This window comes from Balaenoptera physalus (genome assembly GCF_965194825.1).
Source record: "Balaenoptera physalus genome assembly, chromosome: 9".
Classification (NCBI taxonomy): Eukaryota; Metazoa; Chordata; class Mammalia; order Artiodactyla; family Balaenopteridae; genus Balaenoptera; species Balaenoptera physalus.
In genome coordinates, this window is record NC_138888.1 from 35,763,394 (window position 1) to 35,780,213 (window position 16,820).

General features: G+C 33.9%; 1 long non-coding RNA gene across 1 annotated transcript in view; it reads left to right on the plus strand.

The window, feature by feature from the left end:
- Window positions 1–2,133: 2,133 nt before the first annotated feature.
- Window positions 2,134–16,820, plus strand: part of LOC309666985 — a 781,177-nt gene continuing 766,490 nt past the window's right edge. The window contains exon 1 of the long non-coding RNA XR_014267449.1: window positions 2,134–2,342. This is a non-coding gene — a long non-coding RNA (uncharacterized lncRNA). The remainder of the gene's footprint in view (window positions 2,343–16,820) is intronic.

Sequence of the window (16,820 nt, forward strand, 5' to 3'; positions counted from 1 at the left end):
TGAAATAGTACACTCTTAATTTGAAAATTTGGAATTATTTGAAAAGAGATGACAACCAATGACAATCAATAATGGTAATCAAGCATCTCTGTTTCACTATGTCCTATTATTTCTTAAAATAGAATTAATTTGAAAATTGTCAGAATTCCTGGTGTTCTTAGAGCAGTGAGCAGTGAGTTCTTGGTTGCCAAGAATTGTCTGTTCTTTTAGAATTGTTCAAAATTGTAATGTAAAGGTTGTACCTTCTTTTTGTCATTAACTTCCATCTCGTGTTGTTTATAATAATTCATTAAACTCTAAACATAATAAAAATTAATTAACTGCAGTCAAAGAAGAAATGTTAATTAACAAAATATCAGTTTTGTAAATATTGCTTTATTCATAATTTTTCAATTTTAATGTTTTTATAATTTTAATACTCCTTTGAAACACACAGTATAAGATTTTTCTTTTTAATCTGAAATAAATTACTTTTGTTGTAGATATTTCCAGGAAGGCATTATTCAGAGAGAAGAAAACATGACATGCCAAAAATTTTTGATACCTAAGAACTTAACTTTTAATCAGTGCGTGACCAAAACCTCTTAAAAAACAAATCACTGAGATTTGAGAGAAGTATAAAGAAAGAACTGATAAGAAAGAAAGAGAAAATAAGAATTTATTTTATTTGATGTCACTCAAACTGTATTTTTTTTAAATGTGGTTTAAGTCAACTATGGTTACTGCTAATTTGAACAGTATGTATGACTAATTAGTTTTTGTTTAATAGGGAGTGAAAGTAATATATTTTTTATAATTTTGTTGTGATTTTGGAGATATATATATATATATATATATATAAATGGAAGAAAGAGAAAAGGAGAGAGGAATGAAGACATAAAATATTCTTTTTTAAGGTTACAGCATCTCTAGAAATTGGGTACTATAAGTATCCTCCTTTAAATATGTATACACTGAGACTCTGAAATGTTAAATAATTCCTCCAAGTTCATATAGATAGAGAGAAGCATGTTGAAATCAATCTCTGTAACTGCAGAGCCAGGCTCTTAATCAATATGCTGTTCAACAGGTATCTGCAATGGTGGAGGGGAATGCTTGCTCTAACTACCTAAAAACTCCACATGCCATTAAAGTAGCTAAATTAAAAGAATAGCCAAGGGCTTCCCTGGTGGTGCAGTGGTTAAGCATCTACCTGCCAATGAAGGGGACATGGGTTCAAGCCCTGGTCTGGGAAGATACCACACGCCTCAGAGCAACTAAGCCCATGTGCCACAACTACTGAGCCTGCGCTCTAGAGCCCGCGAGCACAACTACTGAGCCCACGTGCTGCAACCACTGAAGCTCGTGTGCCTAGAGCCCATGCTCCACAACAAGAGAAGCCACCACAATGAGAAGCCCGCACACCGCAACAAAGAGTAGCCCCCGCTCGCCGCAACTAGAGAAAACCCACGCGCAGCAACGAAGACCCAGTGCAGCCAAAAATAAATAAATAAAATAAATAAATTTATATATAAAAGAAAAGAATAACCAATTGTTAATGAGGACACAAAGTAACTGGAACACTCATATATGTTGGTAGGAATGTAAAACAGTACTATCATTTCGGCTGCCATTTTGCAGTTTCTTAAAAAGATATATATAAACCTCCTGTATGGTCCAGCTATTCTACTTCTTTTTATAATGAAAGCATATATTTAAGCAAAGACTGTACACAAATGTTCATAGCAGCTTTGTCTGTAACAACCCCAAACTGGAGACAACCCAAATGTCTATCAACTGGTGAATGGATAAACAAATTGTAACAAATCCATATAATAGAATAGTACTCAACAGTAAACAGGAATGAGCTATTTATGTATGTAATGATACAGATAAATCTCAAAATAATGGTTTCATCACTCCAGAAAATGCAAACTAATCAGTAGTGACAGAAATCAAATAAGTTTTTGCCTGAGGATGGGAGTGGAGGGAGGTATGAATTACAAGGAGCACAAGGAAATTTGGGGGGTAATGGAAATGGGCATTACTTTGATCATGATGATGGTTTAACCGTTTGCATGTGTTAAAACTCACCAAGTGTGTGCATTTAACTGCATGCCACTTATAACTCAATAAAGTTATAAGATTAAAACTGCAGAGATAGGGCTTCCCTGGTGGCGCAGTGGTTAGGAATCCGCCTGCCAATGCAGGGGACACGGGTTCGTGCCCCGGTCCGGGAAGATCCCACATGCCGCGGAGCAACTAGGCCCGTGAGCCACAACTACTGAGCCTGCGCGTCTGGAGCCTGTGCTCCGCAACGGGAGAGGCCGCGATAGTGAGAGGCCCGCGCACCGTGATGAAGGGTGGCCCCCGCTCTCTCCAACTGGAGAAAGCCCTTGCACAGAAACGAAGACCCAACACAGCCAAAAATAAATAAATAAATTTATTTAAAAAAAAAAAACAAAAACTGCAGAGATATTTCCAGAGTCTTTGTGCAAGAATGACAAAAAATTACTATTATAATATTTTAGGAATACATTTCCATAGGAATTATATTATGATGACCCCAAGTAGCTCTGGTTCAGTTAGCAACTTATTTCTAACAGGGCCTTCTCTAGACCCACCAGGAACCTGCGGGGTATGCTTATAAGGTTTGGGAGCCCCCAAATATTTATTAATCACCTACAATATGCCTAGCATAATTTGGAGCCCAGGTGACACATGGCTATGATTAAAACAAGTAACTAGCTTAGCCTCAGGGAGCTCATAGTTTTTAGATAATAAATTGATAACTATTGAAATCAATTTAGTTGATTGCAAACAGCTTTTTAAAAAATGAAATAAAATAGACTATGGTGGAATAGAATAGATCAGGGTGCATCACATGCAGCAGGGCAAATTACGTATGGTAAAATTCTTAGTTCTATATAGGTATATATGTCTATACTGGGTTTATATATCAACTGTACTTATATAGACGATAATAAAAAATTTAATACCACTAGTGCTAGTAGAGGAGGCATGAATGTAAAAAATAATATAGAAAGGAGTAAAACAGATCAAGTAACAGAAGTACACAGAGAAGGTACTATGTACCTTTTTTTTTATCCCAAGGAGGAAAGAGTTGAAGAAGTTGATAAAGAAACAGATGGCGCTTCCCTGGTGGCGCAGTGGTTGAGAATCTGCCTGCCAATGCAGGGGACACGGGTTTGAGTCCTGGTCTGGGAAGATCCCACATGCCGCGGAGCAACTAGGCGCGTGAGCCACAACCACTGAGCCTGCGCATCTGGAGTCTGTGCCCCCGCAACAAGAGAGGCTGCGACAGTGAAAGGCCCGCGCGCCGCAATGAAGAGTAGCCCCCGCTTGCCGCAACTAGAGAAAGCCCTCGCACAGAAACGAAGACCCAACACAGCCAAAAATAAATAAACAAATAAATAAATTTATTAAAAAAAAGAAACAGATGAACAGAGTTGAAGAAGAGACTTGCATTTTTGAGTATGATAGAGTAGTTTATAACAAATCAAATTTCCCACTGAAAATACCTACAAAGATGAATAAATAATCCTTTCAAATCTCTTTAAAGTCATGGAGAGCAATCAAGGCAACCTGGTTTTGGAGAGAAAGCAAACACATTGAGATCAGCCCAGCATTTACTATCGCTTTTCCCCTTCAGGTATTTGTGGTTCAGAAGCAGTGATCCAAGAGCTCAAGCCTAAAGTGGTAATTCAAACATTTCAACTGTCTCACAGGGTCAAGAACACGCAGTTGGAGTTCAGGGCTATCAAGGCAGCCAGGACTTGAGAGACCAAAATTCCAGAAATAAGGGAACACAGATACATGAATGTGACGTTGTGCATTCCTGTTTTTTTGAGGAATTTGCTTATTTCAAAGGCCAAGACAGTCACATTGAAAGGAACAGGTAAAAGGCTAAAAATCAAACCTGAGATTTTTCAGCCTTAACAGGAAGGAGACACAAAGAGGAGAGATCCTGGTAAACACTCCAGGCTTTCACTAATCTATGAGGATAAAAGTCAGAAAAGTAATAATCTTTGAGAAAGTAATGACTGGCAAGGGGAGCCAAGATGATTTTTGGAGCACTAGCAATGATAATTTCTTGATCTGGTAGTACTTACATTATTACCATGTTCATTTTGTAAAAATTCATAAATACATTTGTGATATGCATCCTCTTCTGTGTGTATGTTAACTTTTGAAAAAATGGAAAAATCAGCATCTCATCTTAAAAAGATGAAGTATTGCTAAGGTAGTAACAAAGAAGGACATTTCACCATATCCTTTGTTTATACAAATAAGTAAAGTGTATTTGGTCTGATTTGTCATCCAGACAGGGAAAAGAGTTTGAAAAAAGATGAAAATTTAAAGAAAACTATTTTTATATTTCTCCCTACTATAGTAATTGCATTATGCTTATTTGATGCTTTCATCTAGAGAGTACCCAGTGTTGGAGAACTAATTGGAAAAAAAAAAAAAAAAAGAATGCACTAAACTGACTATACATTTTTAGTATTGCATTTATATAAAAGACATGAATGTCATTTAAAATAGCTGTGGAAACCAGAATAAAGAAAGGTCAGAAGATTAACACAAACACAGGAGGGAAAACTAAAGCTTGAAATGGGCCAGATCTTTGAGTGGGCCAGATCTGTGTGAGAATGCTGTATCATCCAAGAAAATTTTTTATTGCAACATATATCTTATTAGAATCCTAATTGTTTTCAGTCTCCAGCAGAGCAGTAATGGCATGACAATGTTTTTATATTTCTTAAAGAAGTCTTCTAGATTTCTCTTGGAGAGCTGTCTTTAACATTTGGTTTACTTTTGCAGTGGCAATATTTTTTCCATTGTTTTGCATGCTAAAACAGCAATTGATTAGTACAGAAGCCTTGAGCCAAGTTCTGCCCTAGGATATGTATGTGACCCCCACTAACTTCAAATAGAGTTGCACGCACACATCCTGGAGTGGAATTTGGCTTTCTTCCATGATAATCAATGAGAGTCATTGAAATAGATGGGAGCCATGCTTGGATAACTGACAGCTAAATTTGGTCCTTAGGAATTGAAACTCATCTGAACATTTTCTTTGGAAAAAAATAATCAAAGGCTAAGATTTATAATAAATCATAATTCCTGGAATTGAGTAGTTTTATCACCAGTTGAAATCTTACAGTATGTATCTATAAAAGCACTCTAATGATAGAAAGTAAGATTGTAATATATTTGCCATATAATCCTTTGTTCATATAATAATGATTGAAATAAGAAAATAAGGAGACAGGTGATTTTATAAAAAGCACATTAATTGTTGTAAGAGGAAATGCTACTTTTTAAAGTTTTAAAAACTCTAGAGAACATCTTTATATGTAACAGTATCTATTGGACTCCTAGAAGCTTGTGATTGAAAAAGAAATAATTTTTTGGAGTCAATTTTATAAAGCTGGTTCACAAAATGAATAAAAAAGATAAGCTAACTTCCATTCTTATTCTGCTGCACTAGTGTCACCTGAGGGAAAGCTAGCGCTCTGTCTCCAGGGAGTACATAGTTGTCTGTGGTGTTTGTATACTTAGGGACATTCTGAAAATGATACTGTGAGGAACTGACTCTCTCTTGATTTGGACTTATTTCATTAACATACCATCACTTGTAGACAAGGGCAATATCTTTCTGAAGGTAGCAGTTATTTTCCTGGCCCAGATTTAAAAGGATTTTTTCTCAAATTTTCATTATGAAAAATTTCAAACATTCAAAAAAATATGAAAGAATATACAATATACTCCTATAACCTCCCTCTTATTCTATGATATTCTATATTTCCTCACTCTCTCTCTCTTCCTTTCCTTCTACCCTCTACCTTTCCTTCTTTTCGTCCTTCCTATCCCATCTTCCTCTCCTTCTTCTTTTCCTGGTCATTTTTTCTGTTAATTCTCTGATGAACCATTTGAAAATAAAATGTAGACATTGAGATATCACCCCTAAATATTTCAGCATCACTTCCTAAGAATAAGGATTTTCTCCTACATAACCACATTATTATAATGACATCTACAGAAGTCATTAATTCTCTCATAATATTAATTCTCTAATATCATCTATAACCAGTCAATATTCAATTTTTCCCAGCTGCCCCCAAAATGTCTGATGGCTATTTTCAGAACCAGTAGTCAGTCAATATTCATATATTGCTTTTGGCTATTATGTCTCTAACATACAGTTATCTTCCCTACTTTTTTTCCCCTATGATATTGACTTTTTGAAGAGACCAGGTCAGTTGTCCCATAAAACATCTACATTTCTGAATTGGTCTAAATATGTTCTTATAGTATGATTAACTTATTCTTCCACACCCTGTATTTTCTGTACACTGGTAAATGTCAGATATATAATTACAAAATTTAAATGAATTATTGGTTTAATCTGTGGGCTGCAATAGTAAAACAATCTGTAACATATAACAGTAACATTGTTTTCCACTTATGTCACAGAGTCTAAGTATTCAAGCTCTGCTTACCTTTCTCTTTTCAGGGGTACATCAACATGGTATTGATGGCATGCTTGTGGATTGGATTGCATGGGTTAAGGACCATGTATTATTTGTATTTGCCTAATATACCATTCCCACTCTTCTAGTGATAGTTATGCCCTTCCTCTGGGAAACTGACTTTCCTCCATACCATGTGTTTCTGATAGACCAGCCAATCAGAGAACTCCATTCCAACACCATCCTTAAACCTTAGCCCATGGTTTAAGTTAAACCAAATAATTTTCTCTCCTGAGAAAGACAGGAGGATATAATAAATACTTCAGTGTTTGAGGACCATATGGCCTCTGTCACAGCTACTCAACTCTGCCCTATAGTGCAAAAGCAGCCATAAACAATACTTAAATGAATGGGTGTGTCTATGTTCCAATAAAACTTTATTGACAAAAAAAACTTTACAAAAATAGGCAGAGTTCTTGGTGTTGACCCATGGGCAGTAGTTTGCTGTTCTGGAGAGGCAATCCATGAACAGCTGAGCTTGAAATTTTCCTGGATCAACAAGAACCAGCTGTTCAAATCCTACCTCTACTTAAAAAAAAAACAACTCAGCTTTATTGAGATATAATTGACATACAAAATTGTTAAAATATTCAAAGTGTACCTCTTGGTCATACATGTGCACATTGTGAACAGATTCCCCTCTTCTAGTTAATTAACACATCCATTACCTCACATATTTTTTTAAATTTTTTTGATGAAAACATTTGTTTTACTCTCAGTAAATTTCAATTATACAATACAATTTATCAACTATAGTCACTATGTTTTACATTAGATATTCAGATCTTATTCCTGTTATAACTGAAAACTTTTACCATTTTACCAAACTCTTCCCATTTCCCCCAATCTCCAGCCCCTGGCAATCAGTTTTCTACTCTCTCTCTCTATGAATTTGACATGTTTTATGGTTTGGTTTGGTTTTTGAGATTCCACATAAATGATACTAAAAAGTGTTTGAAGTATTTGTCTTTCTCTGTCTGGCTTACTTCACTTAGAATAATGCCCTCAGCGTCCATCCGTACTGTTGCAAATGGCAGGATTTCCTTCTGTCTCATGGCTAAATAATATTCCATTGCATATATAAACTACATCTTTATCCATCCATCTTTTGACAGACACAAGTTATTTCCATAACTTAGCTATTGTGAATAATGCTGCAGTGAACATGGGAGTGCAGATATCTATTCAATATCTTGTTTTCATTTCCTTTGTATATGTAACCAGAAGTATGGTAGCTTTATTTAAAATTTTTGAAGAACCTCCATACTGTTTTCCGTAATGGCAGCACCAATTTATATTCCTACCAATAGTGTGCAGTGGTTCCCTTTTCTCCACATCCTAGTCCACACTTGTCACTTGTCTTTTGATGATAGCTATTCTAACAGGTGTGAGGTGATATCTCATTGTAGTTTTGATTTGCATTTTCCTGATGATTAGTGATGTTGAACACATTTTCGTGTACCTGTTGGCCACTTGTAATGTCTTCTTTAGAAAAGTGTCTATTAAATTCCTCTGCCCATTTTTTAATCTGATTGTTTTTTGCTATTGAGTTGTATGAGTTCTTTATACATTTTGAATATTAACTACTTACTAGATATGTAGTTTGCAAATATTTTTAATCCTGTAATTGTCTTTTCATTTCATTGGTGATTTCCTCTGCTGTGCAGAAGATTTTTAGTTCGATGTAGTCCCACTTGTTTATTTTTGCTTTGGAGTCAAATCAAAAAAAAATTTTAAAAATCATTGCCAAGACTGATGTCAAGGAGCTCACATGCTCTCTTCTGAGAGTTTTATGGTTTCAGGTCTTATGTGCAAGTCTTTATACATTTTGAGTTGATTTTTGTGCATGGGGTAAGATAAGGGTCCACTTTCATTCTTTTGGTGTTAGTTTTCCTAACACCATTTATTTAAGAGGCTGTGTTTTCCCCATTGTATGTTCTTACCTCCTGTGTCATAGATTAATTGACCATATAAGTGTGGGTTAATTTCTGGGCTCTCTATTCTGTTTCATTGATCTATGTGCTTGTTTTTATGCCCATACCATATTATTTTGATTCCCATAGCTTTGTAACATGGTTTGAAATCAGGAAGTCTGATGCCTTCAGCAATTCCACTTCTGGATATATATCCAAAAAAAACCCAAAAATACTTATTCGAAAAGATACATGCACACCAATGTTGATAGCAGCATTATTTGCAATTGCCAAGATATTGAAGCCACCCAAGTGTCCATCAACAGACGAATGAATAAAGAAGATGTGGTATATATACATAATGGAATACTACTCAACCATAAAAAAGAATGAAATATCTCCATTTGTAGCAACATGGATGGACTTGGAGGGCATTATGCTTAGTAAAATAAGTCAGAGAAAGACAAATACTGTATGATATCACTTATATGTGGAATCTAAAAAATACAACAAACCAATGAATATAACAAAAAAGAAGCAGACTCACAGATATAGAGAACAAACTAGTGGTTACCAGTCGGGAGAGGGAAGGGGAAGGGGAAAAATATGTGTAGGGGAATAAGACGTATAAACTATTAGGTATAAAATAAGTTACAAGGATACATTGTACAACATGGGGAATATAGCAAATATTTTATAGTAACTATAAATGGAGTATAACCTTTAAAAATTGTGAATCACTATATTGTACACCTGTAACATAAAATATTATACATCAACTATACTTCAATTAAAAATAAAAAAATAAAAATATTATATTTTCCTAGTGAATTGACATTTTTCTTAGCATGCAATGTCTTCTGCATCTCTAGTAATTCTTCTTCCCCTATAGCCTACTTTCTCTCAGATTAGTATAGCTACTAGAGTTTCTTTTTGATTAGTGTTTGCATATGTGCTTTTCTATCCTTTTTACTTTCAACCCTTTCTTATATTTTTATAAGCATCATTTATTCCTGTTATTATTATTCAATCCAACAATATTTGTCTTTAAAATGGAGTGTTTATTCCATTTAAGTTAACGTAATTACTCATATATTTGAGTATCCAATCATCTTACTATTTTCTATTTTCTTCTTAGCTTCTCCCTTTTTATTTCTTATCTTCCCTTAGATTAATAAAGAGTCTTCTATTATTATAACTTCCAATCCCCTTGTTAATTATAGTTGATTTTATGATTCTTTTAGTAGTTACACTAGAAACTAGAAAATGTAAAAATCTACCTTTAATTAGTACTTCTGTCATTTTCCAGGCACCTCTCATCTTTTGTGTTATTGATGTCATGTATCTAGTTTTACATAAATTTTCCATCTCACACAGTATTATTATTATTATAATTGTTTACATGGTTGTTGTTGTTTTAAATCATCAATATTCATTTTGATTTATTCTCCATATTTACCCTTTTCTAACTTCTAATGTTTTTTTTGTTTTCAGATGCTTTCATCTGCAATATTATTTCTTCTGACTGAAAAACTATCTTTAGTATTTCTCTTAGTGTGTGTCAGCTGGCGACCAATTCTCTCAGTTTTTGTTTGTCTGATCTATCTTTATTTCGCCTTCATTTTTAAAAGAATATTTTAACTGGATGAAATCATTTTACTTCAACATTTTAAGATGTAATTATATTGGTGTCTAACTTCTATTCTGTGATTCCAGTTACAGCAGATCATTTTACAATGTCTCATGTGTCTCTTGTGTTCTGTTATGGAGGATAGGGAAGCAGAGTTTAGTGAGGGTTTTGACCAATCTTTATAATCATTCTTGGGAGAATGGATCATCTAAGAACAACTTCTCATAGTAAGAAATCATAGTATGAAGATAGAATATATATTTTAAATGTGGAAATGTTTCAATCAAAGGAATCTATAATTCATGGAATTTGGGGAGTACAGAGGAAAATCTTTCTTGGCCAAGTAGTTGTCTAACATTTGAGTATACTCTGTATCTCCACCCCCTTTACTCACTCAGAATGTTTCCCCACAGGTAGCCTAGACTAGAGTGAAATAGATGGACTCAACATTGTGTAGTAGCATCTACCCTCATATACCATCCTTATTTTTCAAGTAGTTCTATATTTTCTCCATGATAAAAAAAAAAAAAATTAAAGGAAGAAAGAAAGCAGGCCACAGTAAACAAAGTTATTTTTTAACATAATGCACTTTAAATTTTCAAAGCTTTAATCCTATTCATAGTTTCTAAGACTTTTTCTTTTAATTCAGATTCCCTTAATTTTGATGCTAGGCAAGAACGCTCTAGTCTTGTGTTCTTAATTCATAGATCAAAAAAGAAATATATAACTTCTGTTTATTACAGTATTAGTTTTCACCTAACACCCTAATCAAAGAAACTTTATTTAGTTCCAAATGGCTATTTTCCGAGCTATAAATACATGTTTTGTAAATGCATCCTTGTCCAGGCCTTTGTTGCCTGAGCACATAAATGGCTGCTGCAGACAGTGCTATAAAAGAATTAGAGCCTGGGGCTGGCAATTACAGTATAGGACAATCTTGTTATTTATTTATTTTTTTAGTGCCTTGAGAATTATTTCAACTTCTTTTTGCAGCTATAAGATTGGTTAAATGTATAGAAAAAGAGATCTTGTAACTCAAAGGATTTGGAATCTTAAACTTTTGTATTTGATTACATTTGAATGCAATTATGGAGGCTTGTAATGTAATATTTTCTTTCTACTGGATGAAAATTACAGATATGTAATATGGGTTTACTTACCTGATTGCACATTAACTCTAATACTCTCAGATAGCCTGCGGCATGGGCAAAAATAAAAAGGCTGTGTTGTTTGGCTTGGAACGAAGTCAGGTATATCATTGGTTAAACAATCTGCCTGTTTCCTGCAAAGATGCAGCTTTAATGTAGAAATGGTGCAATATGTATGGTTTGCTTCAAAAGAGAGAGAGAGAGAGACCATCTTAATATCAGAGCAAGGAAGAAATAATCCATAATAAATTTGCAGGTCCCAGATGTTGTAAGTAAATTTTTGATTGGTAAAGATTTTTCTTCACCAAAGCCCAGGTATTACATGATTAGATAATATGAAAAGCCAAGCCTTTGACCTTTGCAGCTAAACTTACAAACTTGAAGATTTCCCAAAGAATGGAAAACCCTCAACTCATTATGGAAAAGGGAAATCCAGAAATTGAATAGTTCTAAAATTATCTCCAGGACCAAAATTTAGAAACCTTAGAATTTAGGGACTTAGGAAGTTCTCCTGGTGGTAAAAACAAGCTGTAGTAATTATAGTATTAGATCAAATAAGAGAAGAAATAATATCTGGGCGTGGAAAACACTTAAATGTACTTATGTGGCATAGGAAAAAAATGTATTGGTATTTACTGTATACAAAGAACTGGGTTAAGTTTTCCGGGGAATTAAGATTTGAGGGACAAATGTGGCTGCTGTCTTCGAAGTGTCACAGCCTGGAGAAGAAAACATGTACATAAATAATGTCCACAGAGTAGATGGTGATGAATATTGCAGCAAAAAGACAAACCATCAGCAAATGGGAATGGTTGGCTATGGATACTAGTTCTGTGTTTTAATATATGTTGAGGTTACAAAATAGTAGGCAATTTTGCATCTCATTTCTTACACCAGCATCTGACTGGCACATGGCTGCTTCTACTAAGTATCCCTGAGCTGAATTTGGCTTGAGGATTGAGTTATGTAAGAAATAGGAAGGTTATTTATTGGACTTCAAAGTCAGAAGTAAATTTATCTGTCTACTCTTAATTCTTTTCTCCTTGTTTGACATTTGTGACTATTTATCTTGACTTTTACCTACGTGACAACTATGTGAAACCTATTTCTATGTGGCTTAAGGTTCTGAATGCTACTCCTTAGGAGAGGATTAGCATGTCATCAGAGTAGAACCTAGACAGCAATGTGAATTCTGAAGAATGACACGGTGGCAGATTGAATAATTAGAAATCTTTCTAAGAAGGACTCTGCAGAACATGAGTCTCTGGCAGGAAGGAGTGCTCCACCACTCATTTTTCCTTATTATCACTTGTCTCCATGTTTAGTTTTGCATCTGCACTTTTGTAATAATATTGACTGTTCTGGTAAGAACTTACTATCTCAAAGAAATATCGCAGTAAACATACACATCTATCAGGTCAGCCAAAGACCAAACTTAACCACATGAATTTAATTTCAATCTAATGGTGGGCATGATATTTAGCATTTTTGTTTTATAGGAGATCTAATCCTTCCAACTACAATCTTCCTCTTTCTTTTGCTCTTCTCCACAAACAACTAAAAGCAATAACAAAAAACACATATAGGTATATCCAAAATATATACATACTTGACTTGAATATAGCTATTTACAAAAATAAATCTTTTAATAACAATTCTAATATTGTGTACTTCTGAATAAAGAATTCAATAAATGAACATTTGAGAAAATCCGTAAATTAACTTTTTCTTTTTTTGGCCACACTGTGCAGCATGTGGTATCTTATTTCCCTGATCAGGGATCGAACCCATGCCCCCTGCATTGGGAGAGCAGAGTCTTAACTGCTGGACCACCAAGGAAGTCACAGTAAATTAAATTTGAATCTAAGAAGACTAGAGCTTAAATATTTTACATGCAATAAATGACACTCATTTATAAATGGTTTTGCCAATCGTGAAAAAATTAAATTCATGATTGGAGCTTTAAACAATGAAAAAAATTCTGTCCTTTTATCCCATCATGATTGTCCTTACATCAGTATTTATTGGACCATACATTTTACCAAGAAGAAAACTGTGGGACACTGGGATATCTTCCATGATCAATTAAAAAAAAATCTAAGAACTATAGAGAAGAAAGTCAAAAACTGAAATACTTTCCCTTCCCCTATGCATTTACCTTCATAATTTATATCTTTATTATTAAAGATAATAATAAATTTGCAACTAAGTTCCTGGAACTATTTCTTGAGTTATTTGATAGATAAGTGATGTTAAAGAAAATATACCTTAATTTCTTGCTGACGTATTCATTAAACGGTGTTTACATTAGTGAGAGACGGCATAGTGCCCGTGTTTAGAATCCATTCACCTTGTAAGATGACAAGAGAATAAAAAGATCACAGAGCAGGCACATGGTTTTCAACTGTGAAGTTCCCTGGTGTTGCATCTCAACTTCAGTGTTGCCTGAGTTTGAGGACAACTGATAATTGGAGTAATTTGATGGCTCTTATCGTCAACTCAAGCAATAATTAATTTTGTGCATGAAGAGATCAAAGGGCAATTAGGTCTTCATTTTCAACCCAAAGAATAAGATTGGATGTATTTTCCTATTATCTCAACTTTTTATTTTCTAAAACTTAACATGAATTTTGCATCAGGGTATGTTTAACTGCAAGTAATAGAATATTTGGGGTGGGGGAGGAAAAAAGGATTCTGGCAGTTCTAGGTTAGTACATGACTCAGGCTTTTTCTATTCTTTCCTTTTACTTTTCTCAGCATTTTGGCTTTTTATCTTTCTTCTAAATTTTCAATTCAGTCACAAGATCACTGCAGCTGTTTCAAGCATCATGGTTTCCAACAACCAGGAGAAAATAAAACAGACAGAAAAGAGGCCAATTTCCAAATATTCTCTAATTTATCAGGGAAATACATCTTTCCCCTGTTACTCCTAGAGCTCTTTGCACAATATTTTATATCTCATTTTCAGAATTAGATATGACCTATATGTATGTGTTTTTCATGACTGGTTGAGACCAAACATGATTTACGTCTTGGAAATAGGGGAGGGGCTTACGCTGTCAGAACACAATGCTGACAGATGAATACTTGAACAAAAGAATAAGTTATGCACATATGTGTGGGGAGAGGCTAAAATGATTTGACTAGATCACTAACAGCATCTACCACAGATAACCAATTAGGGAGTAGAATTCTGTGGGATATTAAGATGGGGAATCTTATTAATTAATATTAAATTAAAATAAATTATACAGTTATTTTCTCCCTGGAGTAGTGTCCTTCTGCTCCAAAGTCTTATGGCATCAATACTTGTTTAATGGCTGCTCTTGCACATATTGACAATTCATTTAGCAAAGAGCCATGATGATATCTAAAACTCCATGAAAAATTAAAATATAAATAGAATACAAAAAAATTCAAGATCATTTTCCAATCTCAGATGTATTGTGATTTTAATGTGGGGAAAATTTTTATGTAAGTATTTACCTTATTGGAAACAGAAGTTCCCCAAACTTCTTTTTGCATAATATGGAAGGACTCTTCTAAGTGGCCTCTAAACTCTAGCAACAAAGTGGAAATTCTCCCACTTAATGGGATTCAAAAAAAAAACAAACCTGATAGCCCACTTCTATCTGTAAGAAGTAAAATTCAGCAACAAACTACAGGTGAAAATTGTAGCAATATTCTTATGTGTGTATGTTTGTTATTTGGGAGAAGTTTGTTTAGTGCTTATAAGGATTTGATTGATTACTAGTTTAATGTATACCTAATATATAGATATTCTGTAGTACTTCTTGAATCACACATCCAGTAATCAGTAGTTGATTTAGTATTTCAGAATGTCATGCCAAGAGAGGGTACATAAGTTTTTAAGATCATATTTAAAAAATCAAAATATTTGTTGAGTAGCCCAGAATTTATTCCTTTAATTTTATTAAAGAGACATTATTAGGGCCTGAGGAAGACCAAATTGGCCTCAATTTTATGGGTACATATTGTGCTATTTTGTCTTGAGACAGTAGTCAAGGCCAAAGTTGAATTGTTATCCTCACCTGTATAATAAAAGATAGAGTGTACTAAGGTGATGGAGCTAAGAAATCCCAGGTTATGAATTCTTTATTTCTCCATTTTGAGCCTAGATTTGAAAAATGTAGTACATAGTCTTGGAAGAATGACAGTCATTAATATAATTAGATCTAATGAGTTTCCAAAATATTTCAATTTAGAATGGGATGGGGTATTTTTAATGCATAAAATGAGTGTAATTCTATAAAACAATAATTTTCAAATGTATTCAAACATTAATTTTCTCATGAAATCTTCCTTTCTTCCTTAATTAAAATATATTTTGATTCTGCTTATCGTTAACAATTTTATCAGATTGCAAAATTTCAAACACCTAAAATGTCAGAAGTGGTTGGGTACACAGAGGGAAAATCTTAATTAAGAGAATTTATATATTCTCTTAATTTATAAATTTATAAGTTGTTAACAATTTATAATATTATAATATTTGTTTTAATATTTAACAACTTATAAATTGTTTTTATAACACTAACTATTATAAATTTTGTTGTCAATATTCATGCTTTTAGGTGGACAGCAAAAGTTTATGTTTGACTGAAAAATAATCTATGGTTTCATTCTAGCTTTTGATTGGCTGTTAAATTGCATTCTTATCTCCTTTGTAATCCTGGTATTGAATCTAAAACAAATAAAGGTATGTTTTCAAGGCATACATAGTCAATGTTCACGCATTCCTTCAATAAACATCATGTTCATATAACTATCAAATGCCAAGTATTATGGATACAAGACAAAGCATTGTGCCGGCTCTTGGGTTGCTTATAATTACTAATCTGGGCCAAAGACACCAGATAACTATTTAGAATACAGTGTAATAAGTGCTGTGATAGAGCTGAGATGCATGTTCCTGTAGAAGGCCAACAAATAATTGTATGAGTCAAAAGGCTCTCATTTATATGCAGGATAGCACATTTGGAAAGGTATTAACAAGTAGCCACAGGAATAGTTTAAACTGTTGACATACAGGATGACTTTTACCTAATAATACGGGGCAGTCTATTTCTGCTAGGACAAAGGTGAGAGATGTCAGTTTCAGGGGTCATCTCCATAAAAGCATATTGACAGAGGATTAGACACAGCATTTTGCAGAGAGATATCCATATGTGAGTTCCATAAATAGATATAATCTAAGTCAAAATACCTATGGGAATTTTGGAGCAGACTCACAGAGAACATTAGTGTTTCAATACAAGTTAATTCAGTATGGTATACAGCTGGCAAAGCAGAGGGCTTTTGTGCAGGGAACTGAGAAGGGAGATTAATAACAAAGTGGAATCTTATTTTCAGCATGTTGGAATGTAGTTTTGATCTCAACATACATGTACATAGCTGATTTTTTGAAATTTTTAAAATGTAACTTGTTCTTGCCAGTAAGAAGTGAATGAATGTCTTTTATTATTAAAGTAACTTAACTCTTCCAACCAACTGAATTCTTACATTATAAAGAGATATACTGAAGTACTGCTGCTGTTTTCAAAATACTGCTCACACTTGTTAGAAACAAGGA